We start from the raw sequence: 15,025 nt of genomic DNA, 5'->3' as shown, positions 1-15,025 counted from the left end.
GTGCCACTATCCCCGGCCTCCAGAGGAAGAGCGATGCGCCTGTGACAGTACTTAGCCCGCCAGTTCGCGTTCGAGCATCTCAGTTCGGCCTATGCACTGAGACGCGCCATCTATACTGATGGATCGGTAGCGAATGAGTCATCAGCAGCGGCCTACTACGTCTCGCAGGAAAACCGTGACCTCGCCCTCCGACTTCCCTACACAGTGTCCTCCACGGATGCGGAGCTGCTCGGACTGCTTGCCGCTCTGCGGCATATCGCTGAATCTGTGCCTGATGCGTGGGTCGTCCTCACAGACAGCAAGGCGTCTTTGGCCGCTCCTGTCAACATACCACCCGAGCGTCGTGAGTGATCTGCGTACCATGGTACTTCAGGAGTACGCCCAACTCTCCTCGGTCGGCCACCGTATCTGCCTTCAGTGGGTACCCGGGCCGGGCTTACAGAGCTACACGGAAACACCTGTGCAGACGCGGCTGCGAGACGCGCCGCGCTTGATGCGGCCACGCCGGTGCCCCTACAGCCGCTTCCGGTGTCTGCGTGTCGCCTGCTTATACGGCGTCTCTGCGGCGACGGCACCCGCCAGTTTGTTGTAGACGCTATCCGACCTAATGCGTTCCTGCAGTCCATCGACCCCTCACTGGAGTTTGTCATTGGCTGCCGCTGTACACGCGAGGAGGAGTCCCTTCTGCATCGTCTTCGGCTGTACGTTGCCCTCACCCGTTCATTCCTGTTCAAAATATGCCGCGTCTCATCTTCCACTTGCCCCTGCTGCGCCGTAGAAGATGATATCTCTCATCAGCTCCTCCACTGTCAGCGTTACCACCATCATCGGGCCGTGCTCTGGCAACACCTCTGAGAGTTTGTGTGCAAGGACGGACGGACAGACGTTTCTCTCGCAACACTCCTTGGCCCTGTGCAGCGAGCTAACCAGTGGAGAGTCACAAAAGCGGTGCTCCGCTTTCTGCGTGACACGGGCCTCTTGGGCTCCCTGTGAGCTGAGTGTCTTTTTCAATTTTTCTTGTTTTTCTTTATTTATTCATCTCTTTGTTATTTCCTTTTCTCTTGTTTATATTTTTCCTTTTTTTAGGGAATAGCAAACCGGCGTGCTGCATGGCTAACCTTTCCCCTTTCCATTTTTCTTATTTTTTTTCTGCCAATAAATCCCCCCCACCCCCACCCCCACTTGCGTAAGCCGAAACAAGCGCCGTTTTTTTCGTCATGCAGGTGCTCATGTGGGAAATGCAAGCCGATTTCGCAAATACAAGTTGCAAATGAAAGTACTTCTTTTAAGCCTTTACCACTACGTCGTTCATTGTTTTGAAATGCCCATACATGTTGTACTCTCACAAAGGGAGTTGTACAGTCACAGCGCAACGGGTAAGATGTTCATGCCACGGAAACACGTGGTTTCAGTGTGACACACACATCGACGTACACGGACGAAGGAAACACAGGAGGGGCCCCTACGACTGTTTTCCATCGGGACGAACGTAGCCGCCTTCATTGTATTCTGGGATGCTCCTGTCACGTGACCCTCCAGACAGCACGGCATCATCAAAAGCAGACGACGCGAGTTGTAGTTGTGTCACAGTTCACGTTGAACGCGTGTTTGCACTTTTGTTTCTGTATGTTCGGATGTTTACTCCTCTATAGAGGACCAGTCACAGTGTGCAGAACGCAAGAGGAGTCGCGGACCCAGAAGCATCACGTGTGGCAACGGCGACTCCCAACGTATGTACGTTAATTGATCAAGTGGTAAAGAATGCTGTACCCAGAACACCATTAATCAGATTTGTACAACAACGGAGGATATGAAATGAATCTGCGGCACAGTGTCAGGTCCCAAACGAACGATTCAAGATGTCTCGAACACACACATGCGACTAAACTAACTGATCGTGTACTTACGAATAAAACGTATTCCCGGGACAGGAACACATTACCATACGTCGTTTCTACGATGGTGCTCACATTTTCACAATACAGGACTTTCCAAAAGCAAAATCACACGGAGAGCAACGCGAGAAACAAAGCCTTGTAAAACCGAAACTTTAGAGGGGATCACGTGGTGGACAGGCAGAAATAGCGAGTATGACTTGAGCGACCGCTAGAGGGTGGCTACGCTAGTCTGTAGAGAAGAGCCGATCCTTGTGTTTCCTTGATGCTGACGTATGTGTGGAGGGCGACTTCGCATCATGAAGAAGGCCGGTGTGCTGTGAATTTTCAATAGGCATGGAGTTGATGTTATTATTGAACAGTTATAAACACGTACCGGACGATGGGATCAAACAGCAACATTTCGTGCAAAAGAACCCGAAATATACGAAGTACGCAGAAAGGCATATGCAGTGTCACAGCGGCATTGCCTCCGAAAGAATACGAATTTACGAACTACTTGAGAAGTAACTGAGTTAGAGTTGTCAAAATTACAATTAGTGTATCAGGATGTCAAGCGAAGAAGTGTTTATTAGCATGTGCACGCCAAGCACGCCCCTTTGAACAACACCCGTGGCGCTATAGGCGCCCGTCATAATACCGATGCACCTTTCTCAGGAAAGGGTGAATTTATTGGCAGAAAAGAAGAAAGGGGAAAGGTCAGCCATGCAGCACGCCGGATTGCTATTCCCTAAACAAAAAAAAGAAATAAAACGAAGACATAAATAAGTAAACAAATAAATACATAAATCAACAAAAACAAGACAAGAAAATGAAACAAACCCAGCTCCTTGGGAGCCCAGGAGGCCCGTATCACGCAGAAAGCGGAACACCGCTTTTGTGACATTCCACTGGCTAGCTCGCTGCACGGGGCCAAGGAGTGTTGCGAGGGAAACGTCCGTCCGTCCGTGCACCCAAGCTCTGAGCTTGGGTGCACGGACGGACCTGAGCTCCAAGCACGGCCCGATGATGGTGGTGACGGTGACAGTGGAGGAGCTGATGGGAGATATCGTCTTCTACGGCGAGCAGGGGCAAGTGGAATATGGGAGGCGACCCACTTTGAACAGGAGTGAACGGGTGAAGGCAACGCTCAGACGAAGACTATGTAGGAGGGACTCCTCTTCGGGGGTACAGCGACAGCGGCAGCCGATGAAAAACTCCAGTGAGGGGTCGATGGACTGCAGGAATGCATGAGGTCGGATAGCGTCTACAAGAAACTGGCGAGTGCCGTCGCCGCAGAGACGCGGCGGCAGTATTAGCAGGCGGCACGGAGACACAGGGAGCGGCAGTTGGGGCACCGGCGTGGCCGCATCAAGCGCGGCGCGTCTCGCAGCCGCGTCAGCACAAGTGTTTCCGTGTAGCCCTGTATGTCCGGGCACCCACTGAATGCAGATACGGTGGCCGACAGAGGAGAGGTGGGTGCAAAGAGGTGGTGAAGGGAAAGCAGGTACAACACACCCATCAAGTACCCAACTAGGAATGTTCACTGATTACACTACTCATAAGGCAGTCTGACAGGCGGCTGCCTGTGGCGTACTTGTCGATGTATCGCGAGGGACAGGCTGGGGGACCTTGCAGCAAGGCGTGTAGCTGTGCTGTCCTGGGATGCCGGGGTTGAGCGCGAAATCTCATCTTCATCTGACGACTCGGTAATGTCCCAATCTGTCTCCTCTCCCTGTGGCAGATACCGTTCCTGCGTTTTAAGCAAGTGCCGGCGAAGAACCTGAGCGTCTTACGTCATCACTCTGTACGATCCAGGTGCCACCTTTGCTTGAACACTGGCTCAGAACTCTTGAACTCAGTCGCTCTAGTGGACCATTAGATGGGACCAATGCTTCTCGCATTGCACTGATCACGGAGCTGTTTTCTTATCATCAGAGTAATGATTCCGTTTTACATTGTGCAATGCCAAATTAACTTTAATTTGAGCCCCTTGACTACACTGTAAGGGTTGCACGTCTGTGCGAAGGTACTTGGAGCATATCCTTCCATAGTGAGGTGTCACCACGGGTAGGGTCAAGTTGAGGGCTTCCTCCGAATGCGGCGATAGCTGCACCGTTTAAATGCTATAGCATGTCTTTTAACGCCCCCTGTTGAACCTCAGTGAAGCGAATCGTCAGTGGAGAGGGATCTATGCATTTATCCCTAAATCGCCACTGATTTTTTCCATAAAGCGCGGTGCAGTGAGGGCGGACAGCGGGGTTTCTTCCCTTCGTCGATTCATATTACATTTGAGGTAGTCGAGTTCTTGGTTTATAAAGTGTATTACAAAACAAAGTTCAAATATCAATCTACAGAGGGAGGAGTTACGCTCCGTAGGTCGGCATGAACCTTGGCATACGCGTAGAATACACATCGAAAGCACGTACGGTGCTTAATTGATGACAAACAGAAAACGGGACGAGGTCTAACAGTGGAAGGCTGCTTTCCTCCATGCGCTCTTCGAAGTTTATGCCGTGCACACTTCACAAACGCCATAACCTGTTCATCCTACTTTCCCCACACATGTGAGGACTGAATTCCAGGAACGCGCTGGAAGTGTCCCCATTAAGGTTTTTGGCTGCATGATAGTTTGCGATGCCTTGCGCCGACAGATGAAGCATATGAATATTGAGCAGCTTCGCATCTCCAATTATCTTATTTGCCGTACCTACATCTCAGGTTGTACAGTGTGGCATTGTGCTTAACTATGCCACCGACACCATCGCTTCCGACACTCTTCCCGTGTCCCGTTGCAGTTAACACCCGCTTTGCTGCTAGGTAGCTTTTGATTCGTAGTTCTTACCTCTGCAGACCACCGTAGTCCACACAGAACACACAGTCTGCGCTATGAGCTCTGTTCACTGTACGCCCTTACAGAGGAACACTGAGGTTTCTGTGTTATCACGCACAACAGGAATAGAATGTGTTCTGCATAGACGAAGTGGCATGAAGACAACAGGAGCGACGGAAATAAGCGCTTTCTCCACTTCTGCCGATCGCCTCTCCAATAACTACTCGGAAAGCGGATTATGTTTCAAGGCTTTATGACACATGGTCCTGCATCTTGCATGAAATGCGCAGCTTCTTCGCACCTTGTGCGGCGACCAGCTCCGGTGGCGCAGCGGTGGCGCAGCGGTAACGCGTGCGCTTGGAGACTGGGAGGTCCGCGGTTCGAATCCGCGGGCCGGCTGTGCCGTCTGGGGTTTTTCCTGGGTTTCCCTCAGATGTGTAATAGGCGTATGCCGGCACAGTTTCCCTGAAGTCGGCCCATGGACGCAGCTATCCTCCCCCCGAGCGGATTCCGCTCGGTCTTCTACTTCACCCTTTCCTCTCCTCCTCTCCACCACCTTTCCCGAGAAACATCCTGCCTAATCAGGCAGACCTCTCGGGTTCCTCCTCCTCCACCTTGTGCGTGACCTCCGTCAAATTACGGCGCCATAAAACGTTGCCGCAGTTTCGACACCGCGCCGTACATGTTGCTGTGATGGGGTTACTTTTGTGTGTCTGCAAGTGACTTTTTTTTACTACTCTATGCGAGCTTGTCATGAATAACATGTGTGATGAATATGAACCACGTCACGAGTGGGCGAATATGGAAAACACGGTAGCGAAGCTGCGCGTTATTGCCTTACCACCCCTCATTAAACGCGCGTCAGGAAGTATGCCCGATATTTCCCAACAATTTCTTTTATATGAATGGACAGAGCGTTTAGAGGCGTATAGAACGATGTCGCCCATGTCAACCCTCTGGTATTTGCAGAAGAAGCAGTTACGCGCCGAAAAAGTGATCTCTTTTTTTTTTCCTTTTTTTCTTTTCTTTTTTTTTTTTCAAATGAGGCGACTTTGCGATTTTTTATCTGGACGCCTGCAAAACCTAGAATCTGAAAGATAGAGCAAAGAGTACAGCAGCACATGGGCAAGAAGCGTGGACAAACTTAACTGCAGGCCTTAATGGTTACGAAGATACGAGGCCTGCAAATTGCGACGTAACGCAGTGCTCCGAAATCACCAGTCTTCAACATTCTTTTTTTTTTTTTTTCAAAACAAGCCATAACATATTTTCAACAATTTCCTCCGGCAATGCACTTCCTACGCTCTAGGCTTCAATAAATAATTGGAAAGAAAATCATCTGAGAGGTCGACCGGACCACCCTGCCTGATTCTGTCTGAAATCGCCGTACTGTAACTAATTTAGCGGCGATTTGTGTATTACTATTTATGCGCTGAAATCGAAAAGCCTGTGGCATCGGGAAATCGGGGGAGGGGGGGGGGGGGTCGCGACGCGATATCTTGTAGTTCTGATGGGTCGCAGGGTAGCAAAGTTTAGGAACCACTGGCTTAGGCGATATGCTGCGGCGCGCGTATATAGTTTATTTATGTTGGCCATACGTCAAAGGCCCAGAGAGGGCGCTACATGACGGAGGTGGCACGGAATACGTTGTAGACGCCGTAGCACAGCGGAGTTCGCAGATCTGCCGGAAAATGCGCAACGTATGCACCGCATAGACCCACATCGCTAGGAATAAAGCTTAAAAGCGTGAGGTTAGTTAGTGAAGAAGTTGGTGAGGGTTCTCTCACTTGTGTCTTCTGTTTGTGCGCTTTTTGTACTACAGTCGACCCGCGTTTATCCGGACGGCCTCGTTTCCTGTGAAAATGTCCGGATAGCGGGGGAACCGGATAAGTGAAACACGAAAGTCCAGAGTGATCCTAAAATGACATCTTTATTGAGCATTACACAGAAAACTATCCGTTGTCATCTGTTTCATTCTAATACACGCATCCAGTTCCTGCAAACCTTTGCTAACAGCATTAACTTGCGAAATATTGTTTTGTTGCTCGGAAAATACTAGCGGTGTTCTCAGTGCCGCATGCGGATTTTCTACCGTCATAGCTGGTGCATCCCCGCATTCATCATCAGATTCTTTTTGAACACTATCGGAAGCGACGACACTGACGATGTCGTGATCTGCGATTACAGCGCAGGAGTCCTCGTTGCGGACCTTCTCAGTCTGAAATGACCAGTCAGCTGAGTGGATTAACGTGCAAAGCCGGAAAGGGAGAAAATTCTTCATAGCAACACCGTCTTTGTGTCAGTAAAAAGGAGGCCACAACCAGGGTCCTCGACCTCGCTTGACTAGGTGTGAGCCAAGTGTCATTCCTGGACAAAAACCGGATAACTGAAGCCGATTATTGGGTATTAGTCACTTCTGTTCCCTGGAATTCTCGTCCGAGTCCGGAAGCTGAAGTCCGGATAAACGAGGGCGAAATACATGGGGAGAAATCCGCCCCCATGCTATTTTGTCCGGATAGCGCAGGATCCGGATAAACGAACTCCGGATAAACGCGGGTCGACTGTATAATGCTAGGAAGGGGCGTGCGACAAAGGGTGCCACCATTACCCTCGGCCAGATCTTCAGAAGTGCGTACCAAAGGGTATAGTGATTTCAACAAAAAGGTGGTGGTGGTGCTAATGAAAGAGGTTGCCGTTGTCGGCCCCACAGAGGTGGGAAACGTCACGACTAACGCTCTGGGGGAATGCGCGTCCCGGGCCGACAACAACTTTATTGCGCGATGATGAATGAGGAGTTTCACCGCCAGGGGCGATACTCTACCCCATTGCTGGTGGTGATGTGGGGAAAAAAATAACACGCAAACAAAGCAAACTTCACGATTCACAACGCAATCTTGATGAGCCCGTTCTCCGCATTCAATGCAGTGATCCTTTGCAAATGAGCCACTGCAGGCCTGTTGTGATAGACGTTGCTCGCTTTTCTGGGTGGTTTTGTTTTACTTCGTCGTCATCCGTCGCTTCGCAAAATCTCGTATCTCGTTTGTTTATCGTATGCTCCAAGCACCTCACACAATCGAGCCAAACAGATATGCCGCAGAAACAAGCATGCAGCTATACTTCATCACTGGCTTGCGCCTTTCTTTATGACATAGTGTCGGTTTACGCGCAGTGCGTACCCTTACCTAAATATTTTTTCCCGTCAAATAGACTGCCAAACCAAATAGAATGCGAACTAGCAGACTTCCGAAACGCCGCTGTACCCACGAAAGGAAAAAGACTACAGATTGATTGATTGATTGATTGATTGATTTGTAAAAGAAAAAAAAATGGATATGTTAGTCTCGAGCCACTCGGGACTGGGTACTCCAGGACGCGTTATTCAGAAAAGAAACGGAAACTACACAAATTTATACACTTTGAAACGGAATGGATGAAAACATCACAAACCTTGGCACCAAAAGCAACAGTGTAGGAGAGTCCACGTGCGAAATCTCAATGCACAAAAAACAAAGAGCGTCACAAAGTGTGAAAGAGGACTACAGAAATTCGTGCCTTTTTAACGAGTTTTCAGCCTTCGCTCTCCAGGCAGGAAGAGACTACTTTTCTGGTTGGTTTGGTTTGGTTTAAGGAAAAATGAAATGGACAGTGTGGTGCTCATCAAGATAGCAGGCTACTCCAGTTCAATTAAATGTCCAATAAAGTAAATAAAATTATAGTTAATGAATAAAAATCAACAGCATAAAGCTGTCGCGTGTCATATACGTCATGATTATCACTGACGTGTTACCTTCAATCACGCGTACACTAGTCGAAACAATTCTCGAATCAAATTAAACGAACGCGTAGAGAAATCTGTCACTAAAGTGTGAAGTCCATTACAACTTCTCGTTTCTGAGCTAGATGGCGTCAAGCAAAAAATATCTCGTTTTGCCCGAGTCTCATTCTGCTCCACCTTACCCTGCAAGTTCCTTTTTTTGAGAAATAATTGAATTAGCATTTCACGGAAATAACCCCATCGCAAAAAACTATGCCTGATTAATCCGATTGCTGAGCTACTTACACCACAACTAGGGGAAGAAAATGTGACGTGTAAATGCTTATTTATTTACTTATGTGTGCTGATGGGCAACATAAAACAGAACACGGGTTAAACCTCAAAAACATTTATTGTTTCATTGAGAAAGACGTCACATTCGGAAAAGAGGTCTATCCAACTTTTTTTTAAAATGCTGTAATAAGTACGAGCTGTTTTGATTTTTCTTCATGCAGCCAGCTCCCATACCGTGCCTTCCGTGACTTCAGTGATCGATCCAGGCTTCGCTAGTTGACGTTCCGAGCGACGTAAATTAGGTCCAGCGTGATGTCAATCATTGCCGTCGGACGTCAAGGGAAGAGATGACGGAAAGTACGGAAGTCAGACACCTCGGACGCACCATGTTCCACCGCAAGGCTTTCGACAGCATTCCAATCCGAGACGCGCACATTGGTACGGGGTGCATCTCGAGAAGGAGCAGTCGCTGAATCCGCCTCTAGGACACCTTGCCTCCCCAACAGCGAAAAGGCACAGTGCCACCAGCAGGATGCCCATCTTCAACGAGACCATTTTCTGGCTATGTCCTGCAGTCACAGTGACGAAGAAGGCACCAGTCAAAAGGTCCCCAAGGTGTGCGAGCAGCAATGATGCAGGCAACGAATGGCAGAAGCAGCGTACTCCTAGCCTTTATACTCTGCACAAATTTCCACGTGGTCATCGGTTGCAATCGTCTCCGCAACAAACAAAGCGCACGCCAGCACCTTTCTGACAAGGTAAAAACATCTATTTCAGCGTGCGCATTTTCCCGGTCGCTTCCGACAACCGCCCACGGCAACCTTGTTTTGACGGGAGCGATGCGAGGAAACCGCACCGCCAGCAAGATAATGTCCCACGTTTCATTGGAAGATTGTGCTGAACTTGACCGGATTTCCAAGTCTTCAACCTTTACATTTTCTATCCCTCCTTCCTCAAACGCACGGGTACAAAAAAGCCGCTCCATTACAGAGGTGGGCAGTAATAGTCATATTTTCTATTATAACACAGACACATGATACCTGTCAGAAGTCAGTATTCTAATACTAATACATAATATTTTGATTTTAAGTTCCAGACGCTGTAGGGTCCACCCCTGCATCTCAAGGACCATTGGCACTTCTTTCATGTGCTTCTTCCTTTTGCGCGACGTATAGCGTTGCGCAACCAGACGACGTGAGTTCGAGTTGGACTTGCACATAACTTCATTTTCATATTTCACATCTCATGCTTCTCGTGTAATGGGGTAGGGTACTGCTCTCAAGCGGTGAATCACCCCAGGCCATAGTCATGATTTAGTTGTTGTTGTTGTTTGATTTTAAGGTATTATAGTACATAACACTAATACTTCTGTGTATTACACCAGTAATACTAGTAATACTTTACTCTAACTCAACTCTGAGACGCGGATTATCAAGAAAGAAAAGGCAGAAATATACACAATTTGTGGCCAACCTGAGGCGTTCATTGGCTTCTTCGAATAATGTTTATTGGAGGCGGTTTCATTTTAACGGGAGTATTTCTCGAAGAGACAGTCCTCTAGTGCGCGTCTGTTTGCCTTATAATGGTGTCAAGACGTCCCATCAAGGACCATCATGAGAGAAGTGGATCCCCATATATCCCACAACTTGCCGAATCGGCTGCCTCGCAACTTTTCGTCCATTATACACAGACTCGGTGTCGCCTTCACCCCACTCTTTAAATGCAGGTTTGGTCGCTCTGACACCATGTTAGAAGTGCTAGCAGATATCCAGCACGTGATCGTGGACTGTGTCCTCTTCAGGGTTCAACGAGAAAGGTTGCGAACCCGACCCAATCACTGCTGCTCCGTTCACTTTGGCGACAGTCCTTGGGCCCTGGACTGACATCCTGGAACACCGTCGTGTCCTGCAGATTTTCCTAGATTTTCTGCAAGACACTGGTATCAACATGATTGCAATTGATGTTCTGAGGTCTCCTCAATGTCCTTTAATCCTGATGAGCGGCCTTGTTACCGTCTCTCCCCACTCGTCCCCTCATTGTCTTTTTACATCTCATGCAGTCCCGTCGGCATTGGGGTAGTGGGCCACAACCCTGGTGCCGAATTTCCCCATTCATCATCATCAGTGTATTTGTTGTTGTTGTGTGCCTAATGCTTTCTTCATATGCGAGATAAGCAGAACGGTGTATCGTCTGGAATGTTACAATGAGCTTAACAAAAATAGACGACATGCAAGGCCTGCATGTGTGCTAGAAAGCGCTGTTGAATGATGCTCATGCAGTCAATCATAGCTGGTGAACAATAATACGTCAACGACGGGCAACGGTGATCATTTACGATGTCATGCTTCTACTGTTCACAAACTAAGTAAGCAGATGATGACTTATTGTTCCTCACCTTGAGGTGAAGCTTCAAATTCGATGTGGAGTGTCTCGACGCGCTGATGAAATTCGAGCACAATCGACAATTTGCTCTCAATCGGGCGCCGTCATTATTGGGCCTAGTTTGGACGACAAGAAATCGTCCGTTCAAACTCGCGTGACTACCTATACACGACTGACTGGATGCATACGCGCTGTTGCAGATGACAAACGCCTTGTAATGGAACGACTTATATCCTTAGGGACGTTGACTAGGAGTAATGCGCGAGGGCCTGCTGCAACCTTTAGCCCTGAGGTTGTTGTAAATATAGAGAACGATGGAGGGAGCGGGGGTTTTGGGCTCTAGCGCGTGTAATGCGTGCACGGATTAAAGGCTGTTGGTCGGTTACTGTGACCTTCGGTTGCTCCAGCACGTTTGGGGGGAATCTGCATGGGGTAAGCCTATAGTTCGTCATTGTTTGTGACCAAACGTTTCTAGAACACATGAAGGCTATAGATAAGGTGTGCTAGTGACACTCGGTAGGCAAGACTTTTGAGCAAGCATTACACCTTTTAGAGTGTTGTAATACATGTAATACTTCAATTGGGGTAATACAGGTACAAATACATTAAAAACAGTATTACAATTCATAATACAAATGCTCGAAAGTATTACAGGAATAGTATTTTAATGCAAAGTTTACTGCCCCTCCCTGCTTCACTATAAAACAAAAAAGAAAAAAAGAGTAGTGCGGTAGTAGACGCTAGAATATTTTGATGTAGAGAGCGTGTCAATGAGAGAGCATCTGCAAATCATTCGAACAAAAAAAAAATTCCGGAAAATTGAAAGGAAATAAAAACAAGAGAACTCTGCTGAAAAAGAAAGATGTGAAGTTTTTAGGAAAGCAAACCTGTATAAATCTCGGACTTCATGATTCATGTTGCAAGATTCCTTATGTTGGACGCATGCACGTGCTTCGGTACTCTGACAGTCCGTCTTCTGTGAGGGACGTGAAATACGGTGTGCCGTGTGCCCCTCTCACCTTTCGGCGCACATTAAACAACCCTCAGATGGGCAAAATTAATCCACAGACCCACTTCGGTGACGTCACTCGTGACCATATTTGTCTCGCGGAGTAAAGTCATCAGTGATTATTGCTCTCACAGCCATAGCTAATGTTGGCTTCGCAGATCATTAGAGCTGTCGCTTGTTACCACGAAAAACGAGACCTTTCAAATGTTTAACGTTATTTAACTTTCAAATTGATTTAATGTCTGCTCTGTAGGCCCACAGTCAACGGCTGGCTCGTGCGATTTAAATTGGCTTGCGCAAGCAGAGCGCAACCAAGTTAGGATGAGGTAAAGCAGGCTTCACCTGTCCATGTTCCCATAGACCTGTTTCTGTGGGCCTGGTGGCGCGAGTGAGCAGCAACGTCAGCGCCCCAAAATATGCAACGCGCGGTAGTTGCAGACGATGTGGCACTTTCAAATACATCGTCCCGAGTAGTTGTTCGCATTTGTCAAAATGCACCGCTTTTTCTGTAGATTTCCTTCAGGTTTTATAGCTCTCCTTGACGCATCCCGCTTGAAGCATCCCGCAGAACCTGCTGATGAAACTTTTTACTGTTTGGATCCGTGGCGGCTTGGGGCCCGAAATGGCGCTGTGCAAACTTCGCTGCAGCAGCACATTCCGCAGACAGCGCTCTGCATTCGTTCGTGGGTGGGACGACGGAAGACCTCTGACTCCACATCGCCTTACTCTAACTACCCCAGGAATACCCGCTAATGTATCATTTAAAAAGGAATAGCGAGCCGTCCTTTCTGACTGACTTTTCCTGTCAAAATAAATAGATCCCTCCTCCCTCGTCCACTAGTGGTAAGTTGTCTATTGCACGGCGAAGCTTCTAGTGCAATTTCTGTTGGTGAATTATTGGGATCTTCGAGGTTCCATGTAGGTTACAAAATTTCAACATGTAAAGAAGGCTTTATTTGCTGCACTGAAGCAATGGGGCGAAGCCCACCAGAATCATATGTGCCATGCATTCCAAGCACCTCATGCGTGAAGAGTACGAGACCGTACGAGCAATTGTTGTGTAGTATACTTGAAATGCTCAAAAAAAAAAAAGAAACAGGTAAAGTTTCCAAACTTAAAGTGTACTCTAATAGCTGTCTATTGTCTCAGTAGAAGTGCGGCCTCGTAAAATGTGCCAAACGCGCCTATAACTTACGCACAACCCCCTTCAATTATCGCCTAGAAACAAGTAATTTTGTACTACACACACACGCACAAATGGGATGATGATGTGGTGGGTCATTCTCCGCCGTCATAACGGTACACTGCCCCATTGCGCTTGTGGAAGGGACGAGAAAGTGATGATGATGGAAAGGTGTCCTATTAGAGTTCGTCTATTAGTGCAGTGCTGGAGAGGAAATCAGCAACAGCTCGTAGGCCTTGCATCAGATGTGAGGGGTCCGATCATGGCCCGAGAATTTTGGATAAGTCGAACTGGCGTTGATCGACGCGTAAAGCAGAGAGTGGGTGGTGATGTTACGTTTCCAGTGAGACTGCAACATGGGACCAGTGAGACTTGAGACGAGGTAACGGCGATCCCCCCGAGACAAGATGATGGGGACACGCCGGGTGTACTCGTGCGCGCCTGCGGCTGTTCGATCTGCGTCCTCGTTTCCGCTGATGCCCACATGACCCGGGTTCCACTGGAAGACGATAGACTGGCCCTGTGCGCTTGCTTTCTGGTATACTTGTAGAATTTCAATGACCACAGGACTGAGGAAGCCGCGAAGTCCCATAGTTGCAACACACTGCAGCGCATGGAATCCGTGAAAACGACCTAGGAGCGAACTCAGTAATTTTCCGCAAGCGGGTACAGCAGCAGCCGATGACAAACTCCAGTGAGGGGTCCATGGACTGCAGGAATGCATGAGGTCGGATAGCGTCTACAAGAAACTGGCGGGTGCCGTCGCCGCAGAGACGCCGTATTAGTAGGCGACACGCTTACTCCGGCAGTGGCAGTAGGGGCACCGGCGTGGCCGCATCAAGCGCGGCGCGTCTCGCAGCCGCGTCAGCACAGGTGTTTCCATGTAGCCCTGTATGCCCGGGTACCTACTGAAGGCAGATATGGTGACCGACCGAGGAGAGGTGGGCGTACTCCTGGGAGTACCATGGTACGCAGATCACTCACGACGCTCGGGTGGTATGCTGACAGGAGTGCCAAAGACGCCTTGCTGTCTGTGAGGACGACCCACGCATCAGGCACAGATTCAGCGATATGCCGCAGAGCGGCAAGCAGTCCGAGCAGCTCCACATCCGTGGAGGACACTGTGTAGGGAAGTCGGACGGCGAGGTCACGGTTTTCCTGCGAGACGTAGAAGGCCGCTGCTGATGACTCATTCGCTACCGACCCATCAGTATAGATGGTGCGGCTCTGCGGATAGGCAGAACCACAGGGGTGACACAAACCCGCCATTGTTGTAACTACCCTCAAGCGCGTTCTGGCGAAACTGCCATCTTGTCCTGGTCGCACGTCATAGAAAACGTCATTTTGAGGTCATGTGAGTTTGTTTACATGTCGTCTTGCCGCTTACCGACATATTTCCGTCATCATAACTCCAAGAGATGAACGTATTTTGCCAGCGTAAACTATGCGGTGCTTCTTCCGCAACATGGTCAGTGAGTCTTCACGCGCGGTCGTCATCACATCGTTGGAAGTCGTCAACACTACGAGGCCTTCTGTGCATAACTGCGCGTTTCACTGCTAGATTATCGGATGAAAAATAATTACCGTGATCGAAAGACATCCAAAACGTAGCGCAGGAACAACAATCGCGTTGTTTACAAACGGTTTGGCCACCGATCGGACGCCGCCATCTTTAAGGTCACGTGTGCCTTGACGT

Source organism: Ornithodoros turicata, chromosome 2, assembly GCF_037126465.1.
Source record: "Ornithodoros turicata isolate Travis chromosome 2, ASM3712646v1, whole genome shotgun sequence".
NCBI classification, from domain to species: domain Eukaryota; kingdom Metazoa; phylum Arthropoda; class Arachnida; order Ixodida; family Argasidae; genus Ornithodoros; species Ornithodoros turicata.
This window is presented reverse-complemented; position numbering follows the sequence as displayed.